Source organism: Miscanthus floridulus, chromosome 1 (genome assembly GCF_019320115.1).
Source record: "Miscanthus floridulus cultivar M001 chromosome 1, ASM1932011v1, whole genome shotgun sequence".
Lineage (NCBI taxonomy): Eukaryota > Viridiplantae > Streptophyta > Magnoliopsida > Poales > Poaceae > Miscanthus > Miscanthus floridulus.
The window spans coordinates 190146500-190158559 of NC_089580.1; the positions used below are offsets into that span (position 1 = coordinate 190146500).

Here is a 12060-nt window from a genome sequence, read left to right on the forward strand (position 1 = left end):
GACCATGAATTAAAGAAGAGTTGCAGGTGTGGTGTTTGCTGTCAGTTGAGAGGAATATCTTTCTGTAGGCATCATATTCATATCTTTCGCTGAAGTTGAGAGGAATATGTGCCAATGCCAATGCCTTACCTTCATTGATGGATGGATGCCTTGCCAAGCATCCGAGAGCTTTCCACTGAGTAGGGTGCTCGCCGTGAAGAGAAGCTGCCACCAGAGAGGAGGAGCGGCTACCGGAGAGCGCAGTCGTCACGGGGAGGAATGGTCGATGGATCCGGTTATGGGTTGGATGCGACGACGGAGCAGGCGCGCACGGCGAGGATGACGGCGTGACCGCATGGGGGAGCGAGCGGGATCTCGCGATGAGAAGCAGAGCGGGATCTCGAGTGAACGTGCGAAGCGGAGAAAGCAGAGCGATGAGGTGGGCTCATGTGCAGTCGGCCCCACATGCAAGCGCCTTTCATCGAAGTCGCGGGAGGGGATCGCACGGTAAAGTCAGAGCAACGACCCCAACAATTGTTGCACCATTTTGTGATCTTAGTTTTGTTCTTTTTAGTTCTAGGAGATTGGAGATAACAAATGGAAACTCACCTGTGACTCCAATTGTATCACTACGTAGCGGCATAAATGGTTGCTCAACTATGTTCGGCTAGCCGACCAGTTTGACGAGTGACTACTCAGATATATGGAGTATTATGTTGCTAGCTCTGTTCTAAGAGCATCTTGCTCTCCATATTCTTTCTAAATGTTAGGAATAAAGATTTTGGTGAAAAACTACCCTCCAACAGTTTTTCTAAATGGTCATCCAAATATAGCCATCTTCTATTCTGGATTTTTCGCTAGCAAAAAATAGAAGACGAGAATGACTCTCTAGAGTGCATATGAGATATAGAAAAGCTGTTGGAAAGTAAAAAGATATAGAAAACGATTTTTATGCAAATGGCTCTCCAAATGTTGATTTAGAGAGTGAGATTTGGAAAGGCTCTCGAATATGCTCTAAATTCTAAATTGTACTATCCTTTGTGTTCCAAACTAGTGTAGTTTAATTTAGCTAAAAATACTTTCTTAAAAACATATGGAGTACCTTATTTTGGTTTTTCTTTAGTAAAAAATTCTCTAATTTTGACTAAACTTTTTTTAAAATATATATATATATATATATTGTAATCTATATATATTTTTAAATAAATGCACTATCAAGACATATTTTATAAAGAACTAATGAAACCAATTTAATGTTTTAGATGTTATTGCATTTTCTATAAGCGTAGATCCCGCACGAATCCACCTAGCTAATTGTTAGTTGGGTGGTAGGTAAGACATTAGTTGGTTCTGGTTTATTAGTTGAGATCCAAATAGAACCTTACCGATTGTTGATTGTATATCATCCAAACAAGTCTTTTAGTTAAAATTAAAGAAGTTTCATATAGGATATAGGGTAAAATTAAAATGGCCTATAATCTATAAATTGGAGAGCAGTAGCTATGACAAATTTGAGGTTTGAGCCAAAGTAAACTAAGGGCGTTGAATAAACAAACACTTTCAGTTCTGTGTCGAAAAATAATAGCGGCACAAAGAAATAAGGCATCAACAGTCAACAGAGAGGTGATCGACGTTTTCCTCGTGGGTCCACATACAAAAGAATAGTACCTTTGAGTGTGTGCGATTTATTAAGGACGGGTGTGATAGCTCGATTATGCTAGCGGTACTGTCACTGTATAATTAAACAAAACTGCCAGCTCATCTATTGAGCAGAAGCAACACGCATATGTCCCGATTTTATTTATTTATTTATGTCATTATGTGTATCCAATAAATGTAAGCAAGGCAATGGACCTGTTCGCTGGTCGGTGCTGGTGCTGGTTTGGACTGGCTGGTGCTGATTTTTTGTGAGAGAAAAACACTGTTGACTGGCTGGTTTAGGCTGATTGAAACCAACAAGCGAACAGGCTGAACATATATTTTGGAATAAAAAGAAGCCATGAGATGGAAGGGCACAAAGTCACAAACCGTACACTTCTAATATTCTAGTATACGCTGTCGATGTTTTACCACCGATAGCCTGTTACGGGGGTACCCGGGACAGTTGTTCGGGTTTCGGCGAATAGCGGAATTCGGCGGTTACGCAAAGAGACTCACGATTTATACTGGTTCAGGCCCTCGACTTGGTCGAGTAATAACCTTACGTCCAGTTTTGGCGTTAGCCTGTTTGCGTTGTATTGCTTTGAGTATCGGGTATGCGTTCTCTTCTTACAATGGGTACCCTTTATAGTCCAGGCGCTGAGAGGCGTTGTTTGTGTCGTATTCGGATACAAGGCCAGAGTCCTAAGCTACGCTTCGGACGCCTTTCCTCGTATAGTTTGAGTTGGAGTTTTGGTTTTGCACGTTGCTTTGCTCCGCGTTCTTCTTGGTGATTGGGCTGTAGGCCTTGTTACCAAGGCCTACCTCCCTACAGTATGGTCTATGGGGGCCCGTAGGGTTCCCCATCGACAAGTACCTCCGTTTCTGTTGTTGTTTGTGCTCAGTCTATTTGTTGGTTGGTTTCTGGGCTGATAAACTCGATTGATGTTGATTTATTGTGAAAGAAAAATACTATTAACTAGCTGATAAACCCTGACTGAAACCAACGAACAAACTCGTTGTCTCTAATGAACAGCCACAGTTGTACCGATGACCATAAAATGGCTTGCAACGAAGAATCAGATTTTCATTCGGGGTACAATCAAAGGTACAGCAGGATTGGGTGTGGATGATTGGGCCCACGGAACAAGAGATAAAGGTAGCGTTCGGTTGGCTTCGTAAACAATCATACATTTTTAATTAAAACAATATTTTTCTCCAACCCAGCCAAACAGTATGAAAAAGTAGTGCAACGCATCTCGCGGCCCCGGCACCACTTCCCGTGGGCCCACGTGCCAGTTCCTATTCCTATAGCTTGAAGCCTTCAACAACCCCCGAGGTGGTCCCGGGTCCGTGGCCACACGGACACGGTCACGAGGTGGGCCCGTGGCTGTCTTCGCGATACAAACAAAGCAAGTCAAAAGAAAACACACACTCTCTCCTTCCTCCATTTCTCGTGCAAAAACACACACACACTTATATTTCATTCAAAATATTTTGATTAGATTCGACAATATATATACATAATTAACTAAAAGAATCTAAGGCGGTGTTTAGTTGAGCAAAGTTTGCGCAGGCAAATTTTGCATAGTGAAGATTCTATACTGTAGCATTTCGTTTGTATTTGTGAATTATTGTCCAAACATTGACTAATTAGGCTCAAAAGATTCGTCTCACAAAGTTAAAACAAACTGTGCAATTAGTTTTTGATTTTGTCTACATTTAGTACTCCATGCATGTACCGCAAGTTTAATGTGACGGGGAATCTTCTTTTTGCATAGTGCACTTTTCAGGAGTTTGGAGAACTAAACAAGGGCTAAAATCAAATAGACATGGCCCTAAAGGCAAAATTTCCGGGGTTAGAGTCATTTGTCTTTTTCTTAGCACCACAAATTCATAAGACCTATTTGGATGGGCTAAAAGAGATGAGCTGCGTGAGGTATTAGTTAAATTCAACCTTGGCCCATCCATATAGGTATAGCGTTATTATTTTTTGTGAGGAAGATTAGTGACATTATGTAATCATGATCAACCATTTAAAAGGTCTCATACACAAATTATGAACATTATTTAACATAGGACATGTAAAAGAGTAATAAAAAATCAAATTGATCAATGAAATCCAAACTAATCATATCTTTGACACGATTTAGGTGCTCGAAATGTTATTGGATACGATCCCACCAATAGTATCATTTTTCTATCCTCGACATATTATGATTTTACAAATGTGTGTATACTGATTCATGTGATATCAGCTCTATAAGGCCACAAAATCCCAGTACATATTGAGATCCTAGCAAACATGAGTAGGGTAAGACATCACATTTAGAAAAGGTCATTCCATATACATCTTGATAAAATTTAAATTTAAGGACATATGTTAACATCATATTCTTATGATGCTATTTTTCTCTATAAGATGGCATGTGGTGCCAATTTGGTTGCAAAATAGTTAGATTTTAGGAGCATAACTCGTACAGTATGATAAGATGACAAAACATATATGCAATATTATAATAAGATGATAATTTAAAATAAAGAAATAGATATTAACGATATGCCAATAATGAACTGCTATTAGGACCGAATAGCAGGCGCTATGCAGGTATTCCAATCGTTATAGCAGCTTGAAAAACTTTAGCTGCTAAAATGTAGTGTGCTAACCTTTTTAATGCTAATGCGGTATTGTGTATACTCTATTATAGCGGGTGCTAGTGGTAAATCTAGAAAAACAAGTCAAGAGGAATTTCTTTCATTCTCTTCCATCACTAGTTTCTCTTTAATTTTTTTATAGGAACAAATTTGTAGGAGAGACTTCTTTTATTATTCCATCTCTAAACTTCTGCTTTAAAGCTTTTATAGGAGCGAATTTGTAGAATGGGCTTCGTGCTCCGAGTATGAGTAGTGTGGGCTCGAGCTCATCCCTATCTGGTGCTAGATCCGCCCCTATGTCTAACATTAGAGTGATAACTACAAACAACAAATGCCATCTGGTACTCTTTGTTCTAAATGGTAGGTCTTTTATTTTTTTTTCATAGGTAAACCTTTGCTAACTTTGATAAAATAAATTGAAGAATATATTAACATCCATAACACCAAATAAATACACTATTAAGATATATATTTTAAGACTAATTTAATAATAAGTGAAGTTGTTGTTATAAATCTTGATGCATTTTTTTGTCTACAAACTTATGCAATAAAATTAGAAAAAATCAAACTAAAAAACCCGATCGAGTAAAAATTGGAACGGAGGAGTAGCCGCATTTGCGTACCGCACCGTGATTACAAGGTTGGAGTAGGAAAGAAAGGAGACTTTTACCTGTGTGCTATTATAAAAGTGGGTAATTACACACAAGCCATTAAAAAAGTTGAGTTCTCACAGGTGCCACTGCTATGAACTCTTTTACTCTTCACGCCATTTCCGTCAGATTTGGCTCTAGCGGTATCAAACCATGGGTGTGAAAAGTCAAAAGTACCATCAGACCTGAATATGCAATTAATTTTTTGAGCATCTTAATGAGCTCAAATAAAAAAAACTCAAAACTAGAAAGTTGTAGACCTCAACAATATCTACAATTTTTTGTATAAAAATCAATTTCATTTAATTCCGTACAAAAAAGATATGATTTGATATGATTAATATGCCTTAGAAAATCATATTTTTTTTACGGAATCAATGGAAGATATTTTTTATATAAATATTGTAGATCAACTTTCTAGTTTTGATTTTTTTTAATTTGAGGTGGTTAAGATGCTCAAAAAAATTAATTACATATTTAGATTTGAGAGTATTTTTGACTTTTCACACCCGCAGTTTGACATCGTTAGAGCCAAATCTGACGAAAGTGACACGGAGGGCAAAATAGTTTAGAGCAGTGACACCTGTGAGAATTTAACTTTTTTAATAACTTATGAGTAATTACTGACTTTATAATGGCACGTAAGTAAAAGCGTCGAAAGAAAGACGTGCCACAGAAAATCAATGTGGGCGTAGGGCGAAGGCAACAGGTGAAGTGTCAACGTGTGGCTGCAACCCGCCTCCGCACTCACTCCACGCACACGCCGCTATACGCGACGCCACCGAGCGCATCGCCGCCGGTCCCTCCCTCCCCCCGCCTGTCCTCAGCCCGCCGCTTCTCAGTCCTCTCTCGGTCTAGCGGGGTAGAGATCCATCCGGGCGCGGTAGTCTCGCCTTCGTTTGGTAAGCAATCATATCCGAGCTTGCTTGGATGCTTGGATTCCCTAGTCCATTGGGCTTTGTTGGCAATCGAACCCTAAAATACTTCTTCTGCTTCGTTCAGTTGGTTGTAGATTTGTGTGCTGCCGGATGTCCTGCTAATCCAACACATCAATCCGTGGTCTGTCTAGATTCTTGTTCTTCTTGAAAACGGGCAAGATCGACATGAGTTGACAGTGTACGAATTCTTGCTTTCTTGTTACCTAATCAAGGTGTTGGTGCAGCTTGTTTTCCAAAATTTTGGGGCTCACGTGAAGCCCGTCCCTGCTTCCTGAGGGGCGTGTTACTGTTGGGTCGCACCTGAGCTTGCTTTTTTATAGTAATATAGTAAAGATGCTGGTTTTGAATGTTCTGTCTTCTTCCAAATTTCCAATTCGCCATGTTTTTTTTGCTTATGGATGGTTAATGGTGCAGTAGCTGGTGTCAAATACTTTTAGAATAGGTACTGGCGAGCATATACTTCGATTATTATTATCCGGTGCACGGTGATGATTGTAGAATCCATCTGCTTGGTCAACAAAGAACAATGAGGAATTTAGCGGCACATGTTTTCTTCTATCGTGGAGTTGTTTTGGGATCAGAATATTACATTTTAAATACTTTATGCTGGAATACAACAGCGTTTTGATTGTGTTCTCTAGATATCTGATGTACCAATGCTTACAATAAAAGTCATTTGCACATAATTGGATCCCCCAAGCAATAGAGTCTTCTACTTTTGTTCAAGTGTGAAATATGAATGACACTGTGCTTGCTCTAGTTTGAAATCCAATCCAGGAGTGATTAGGGTCTTAGGGATGTTCAGCTCAGTACCATAGTTCCGCTATGTGCGTGTTTGGTGTCTTTTGTCCATTTCTTCTGCATAAATCTGAATCTTTAGGTTACGTTTTCCCACTTTCAGCATAAAGCCAATTTCTATTTGACATGAGACCTTTTCATCCATACCGTCCCCAATTTCTTCTTAGTGATTTGGATTTATGACATTATCTTGCTGTAATTTCCTTTTGACCTGATTGTTTAGCCGTGTTGAAGGATGTAGTATCTGTGGTAGCACGGCCGTGAGAGGTCAGTGATTTTGAGTTTTCTTTGTCGTTATTTTTCTAAGTTAGTTCCGCTTAAATATATCATGATCAAGGCCAGTTGCTTCATTCTTAGGAATTAGGAGCGGTCTGTGCTTCTGTTAAGTTTCTATTTGCAGAAATCTAACTTTTACTACCATGCCCAATTATGTCTAATAGGCACGACGAACAATCACTCTAGAAGACTCGTACTCCTTTGTGTGTCATACTCTTTGTAGCAATCTTACCATTCTTGAGAAGAGGTACATCTGTCCGTCAGCAATGTCCATAGAAGAGAGGAAGATAAGTATGATAAGCAAGAGCACTGCGCTAAATCCAAATGCAGAGGAATTCGTTCCTTCATCCCTTAGATCTGTCAATGATTCCTCCAAGAGATCAGATGCAACTATGGTTGTCTCAGGGCCATCTAAAGAATCCAGCACAGACAAGCCAGAGTCCATTTTACGAAGTAACTCTGATGAAGAAGCACATCAGTACTGGCAGCAACAGCTCCCTGACGACATTACCCCTGATTTCAAAGTCCTGGGACAAGATGAAAGTACTGGACCTGAAAGTCTATCACTCACAGGCCTGTCCATAAATGATGGCATTGGCACATCAATATTTTCTCCAAACCAGACACTGAGCATGCAGCACCGTGCTTCGCCTTTTATCAGGGACAAACTGAGTACACGCCCAAAGATTAACTTGTCTGGCCCAACTTATATGGATGAACGGTCCCAAGCCACAATTTTGAGTCCAACTGCAGGGTTCCATGAGTCCAAATGCTGCTCCATGGGTGAAGACTATGAGGAATGGGGGACATTATAACACAAGCAGAAGGGATGCCAGTCACTACAATGGAGATTCTAGCATTGGTGTGGTGATGGGTTTGTAATTTTTTTTCTTTCATGAGGGTGTGGTCCTTTAGGCCTCAGATTTTTCCTTAAAATTTCAGGAGCTTCATTGCACAACCTTACTGATGTGTATCATGGAAGCAGGCGCAGCTTAAGCTCGACTATGGATATCATGAGTCAGCTGGAGGTCTGTCCTCAGTGTCCTAATTTATACTCCCTCCGTTCTAAATTATAAGTCGCTTTGACTTTTTTGGTATATCCATTTGCCATGCATCTAGATATACTAGTATGTCTAGATACATAGCAAATGAATGAACCAAAAAAGTCAAAGCGACTTATAATTTGGAATGGAGGAAGTAAACTATGCTATTCGTCTAAAGTTGTTTTGTCCCATGTGGCCATGTTCTTGGTATCCACTATGCTGTTTGTATCAAATACTCTTTTCAAAAGTTGCACACACCTACTGTACTGAAACTGTCATGCCGCTGACAACTTATACTTTACAATCTATGCGAAAGATCAGCTTAAAGAGAAGCTACTGTGCACCTAAATGTATCAGTCTCACTATCCAGTTCTATATTGGATTGATTGGTTTCTGAAATTCAAAGACATTACTTAAATTATGACTTTTTTATTTTAAATTTCCAAGAACACTGTAAACTGGCTTATTTTAGTGCAGATGGATTGTACATACATTCATACTGTCGGATCTATGTTCGGGCATAGTGTACTAGTAGCTTATTAAATGTAGGGAAATTGCTTTATCCTCTAGAAAGCGCTGAGAAACAAAAAAAAAAAAAAAAAAAAAAACAACCCCCCACACCCCCCCCACCCCCCCCCCCCCCCCCCCCCCCCCCCCCACCCCCCCCCCCCCCCCCCCCCCCCCCCCCCCCCCCCCCCCCCCCCCCCCCCCCCCCCCCCCCCCCCCCCCCCCCCCCCCCCCCCCCCCCTCTCACTCCAGGTCAATCTATTCTGCGACTCCATATGCTCTGATTTTATTTTACTTTTGAGCAATAATGAAACAAATCTTCCTTCTGCTAACAAAATTTCATGCGCCATGCTTGCACAAGATTTTATTTTACTTTTGAGCATGCTTCATGGAAATGGCTATTGTATTTGTTTACTGCATGAATTCTTCTACATATATTTGCTAAGTATTGTTGTATGCCTAATAACAGAGTAAAGTTGATGGACGACTCAGTCAGAACCTCAGGTCACTGTCATTTGGAGATTCAAGTCCTCCATCACCAGCATCATATGCCCAAAATGGTCTTGGAAACTATAGTAATGAATCTTTTGGTCTGCCAAACAGTACATATAGATCTCATTCAGCTATACTCGCAGATGATATTGTTTCACCTTCAACAGGAACGTGAACACATATCCCTCGATGTTCCTAGAGGAAGGGTACAAGATGGACTAGTTTGCCTGTTCCTGGTCTTGGTTCAAGCAGAGGTTCTCAGCTGTTGGGTGGCTCATATAATGGAAATCATGACATGATCTCAACCAATACCCTACAAAAATGGCTGGAATTCAGACAGGACCAGCTTGGCTTGAAAGTGATGCTGCGGGTAGTGCTCTTGAATTCCAATATACTTTTTATGATATGCTAGTAAATGTGCGTGGCATGCCTATTTTCCTATGGTTTGAACTTGTTTGTGATGACAGCAAGTGCTTATTTGGAATCAAAGGATGAAGTTCATGATTTTGCAACCCTGCGACATGCAGTTCTTGAACAGGTAGATAAACCACTGTGAGATACTGAACTATTCAAACATTTCAAGCAAAAATATTGTATGTGCTGTTTTTAGTATCACTGCTCTGTAACTGTAAGTGAATGCAATCATCCTATGTCAATAGGAGCAGGCATTTTAAATTTTGCAGATAATTGAGGCTGGTAGTTGATCCACATTCTGTTTAACATTAACTTTTAATTGCTTTGATATCACAAATTCTCACTCTCAGTTCAATTATGATCAGCCCCTTTTCTGTTATGGGCCGTTTGGATCCTTTCATTTTGGGGAATTGGAATCTACTTAATAGACAAGGCTATTTGGCTTGGAATTTGACATTCCACAACTTTCTACTTTCCAAAGTTCACATATAAGCCTAGCTCAAATTCATAGGGTGGGAGATGGAAATTGATTCTATAGATGTTTCTACTTTGCAACTTATAACACGCTCTTCAACTCGCTCCCCTCCGGTACAAATGCAATGCATAAGTATCTCTCGTATGGCCCACAATAATATATAAATATATTCCATATACAACCATATTAGCTTAATTAATCTGTGTCTAAATTATGATTATTAAAATGAATTCAATTCCAAGGATCCAATAGAAAATAGTTCTACTGCTGAAAACAGTGATATTTGTTGCGACATAGTAACATTATGAATTACAGGAGAACTAGAGTTGACTAATGGTTTGTGGTAAATAGAACAGATCAACCGACAGTGTTGCTCATCTTTTATCATTACAATTGTGATCACCTTCGATTGTATGTTAGACAATATAAACATACTTGGCATTGTGATCTGTAGCTACAATTTTGGACTGATTTGGTATGGTTCACATGTATATCTGATTTTTTTAGACAGCATCCCTTATTTGCCATCGAAGATAACTTGTGCCTTATTTGTAGCTAAAAAGTTTTAGGTTATCGGCCATCCACTCTAGCTTTCATTCCTTATCCGCTATGTCCATCAATTTCTCAGTTAATTGCTGTTAAGTGGTACTGGAATAGACACTTTTGCCACTTCCCTGTGTACATCATGTAGTAAAATTTGTCCTGGTTTCCTTCCTTACCACTGATAATGTAAATATATGGCTATTTTGGACTTTGTATGATGCCATGCACAGAAGCTAAAATGTGGTCTCTCACATCATTTTTAATGAAGTGCATACATCAGTACAAGCAATGTTCGGTGCAAAAATAGATAGCTTCACAAGTATAGGTATCAAAGCATTTGTCCAGACCAAGCATACTTCTGAATAAGTAAATGGTATTTGTTCCGTGCCGTTAAGAAAATGACTTTTTCATGCTTAAACAACTCAGTCTGAATAATTGTTCATCTCCAACATGTTATATTCTCAACCAAGAATGCATTTTGACCAACCTACTATCATAAAACAAGAAACTGACTGGAGCCCAAACTATTCTCAAAGAAGGAAATTTACTAGGTCTTTCAGATCCAAGGGGGAGAGAGAGAGGGAATCCGGGTCTCACCTGCACCGGCGGCATGGAGAGGGTCCTCGGTATGGACCAGATGCGGCATGCGGACGGCGCCAGCTTGGAGGGGAGCTGCCGGCATCGGCTGCGGACAGCGTCGGCCTGGACTAGATCTGCGATCCAGGTCTCACCTGCACCGGCGGCATGGAGGGAGTCCTCGTTATGGAACAGATGCGGTATGCGGATGGCGCCAGCTTGGTGGGGAGCTGTCGGCATCGGCTGCGGACAGCGTCGGCCTGGACTAGATCTGCGACATCCTGAGGGGGAGCTCCGTCACTTGGGGAGGGGTGTGGGTGGTGAGAATTGGCTGGGGACGAGCGGTGCGGCCAGCGCAGACAGGCTGGGGACGGGCGGAATGGTCAGTGCAGACTGGCTGGGGACAGGGCAACGGCGGTGTGAGATTATGACGGCAGTGCAGGTTGCCGTCTTGTGGATAGGTAGTCCCATGGGGGCATTCTGGTCAAATCATACAAACACTCAAATTTGTAGGTCTCAAAGGGGACACAGGCGTAAACTGACAGAAAGCAACAGAAGTGGCATATAAGGAATAGAAGTTAAACTGGATGACGGATAAGGAACCAAAAATTATTCAGTGGCAAATAGAGCACCAAGTCATCTTCCGATGGCGGATAAGGAGTTTTCTCTTTTTTTACGGTAATGGAAGAATAATTCTCAGATACCACCTAGCTTAGTATATTAATTCAGTGTTTTGATTATAATTTTTCACAATCTATAGCATGCTTCTAAAAGTATGTCCTCAGTTATGAGCATTGTTTATCCATCATTTACAACTGTTTTCTATATGCCTAAAATTTTAGCAGGATAGACAGACTTTTCTGATGGGCAACAACCCTTTAACAAAGGATCTAACATTGAAGGAGCTATACAGTATACAAACCAGGTTGGTTCAGGAGAAGGCTAGAGAAACAACATATCGACAAAGGTCAGATATAAATTTTCCTTGATGCCATATACTTCCTCCGTTCCAAATTATAAGTCGCTTCGACTTTTTTGGTACATCCATTTTGCTATGTATCTAGACATATATATAT

At 40.4% G+C, this 12060-nt stretch overlaps 1 pseudogene; it reads left to right on the forward strand.

The window, feature by feature from the left end:
- The first annotated feature begins 5619 nt into the window (after positions 1–5619).
- On the forward strand, positions 5620–12003 carry LOC136551867 (polyadenylate-binding protein-interacting protein 7-like; annotated as a pseudogene).
- The last annotated feature ends 57 nt before the right edge of the window (positions 12004–12060 follow it).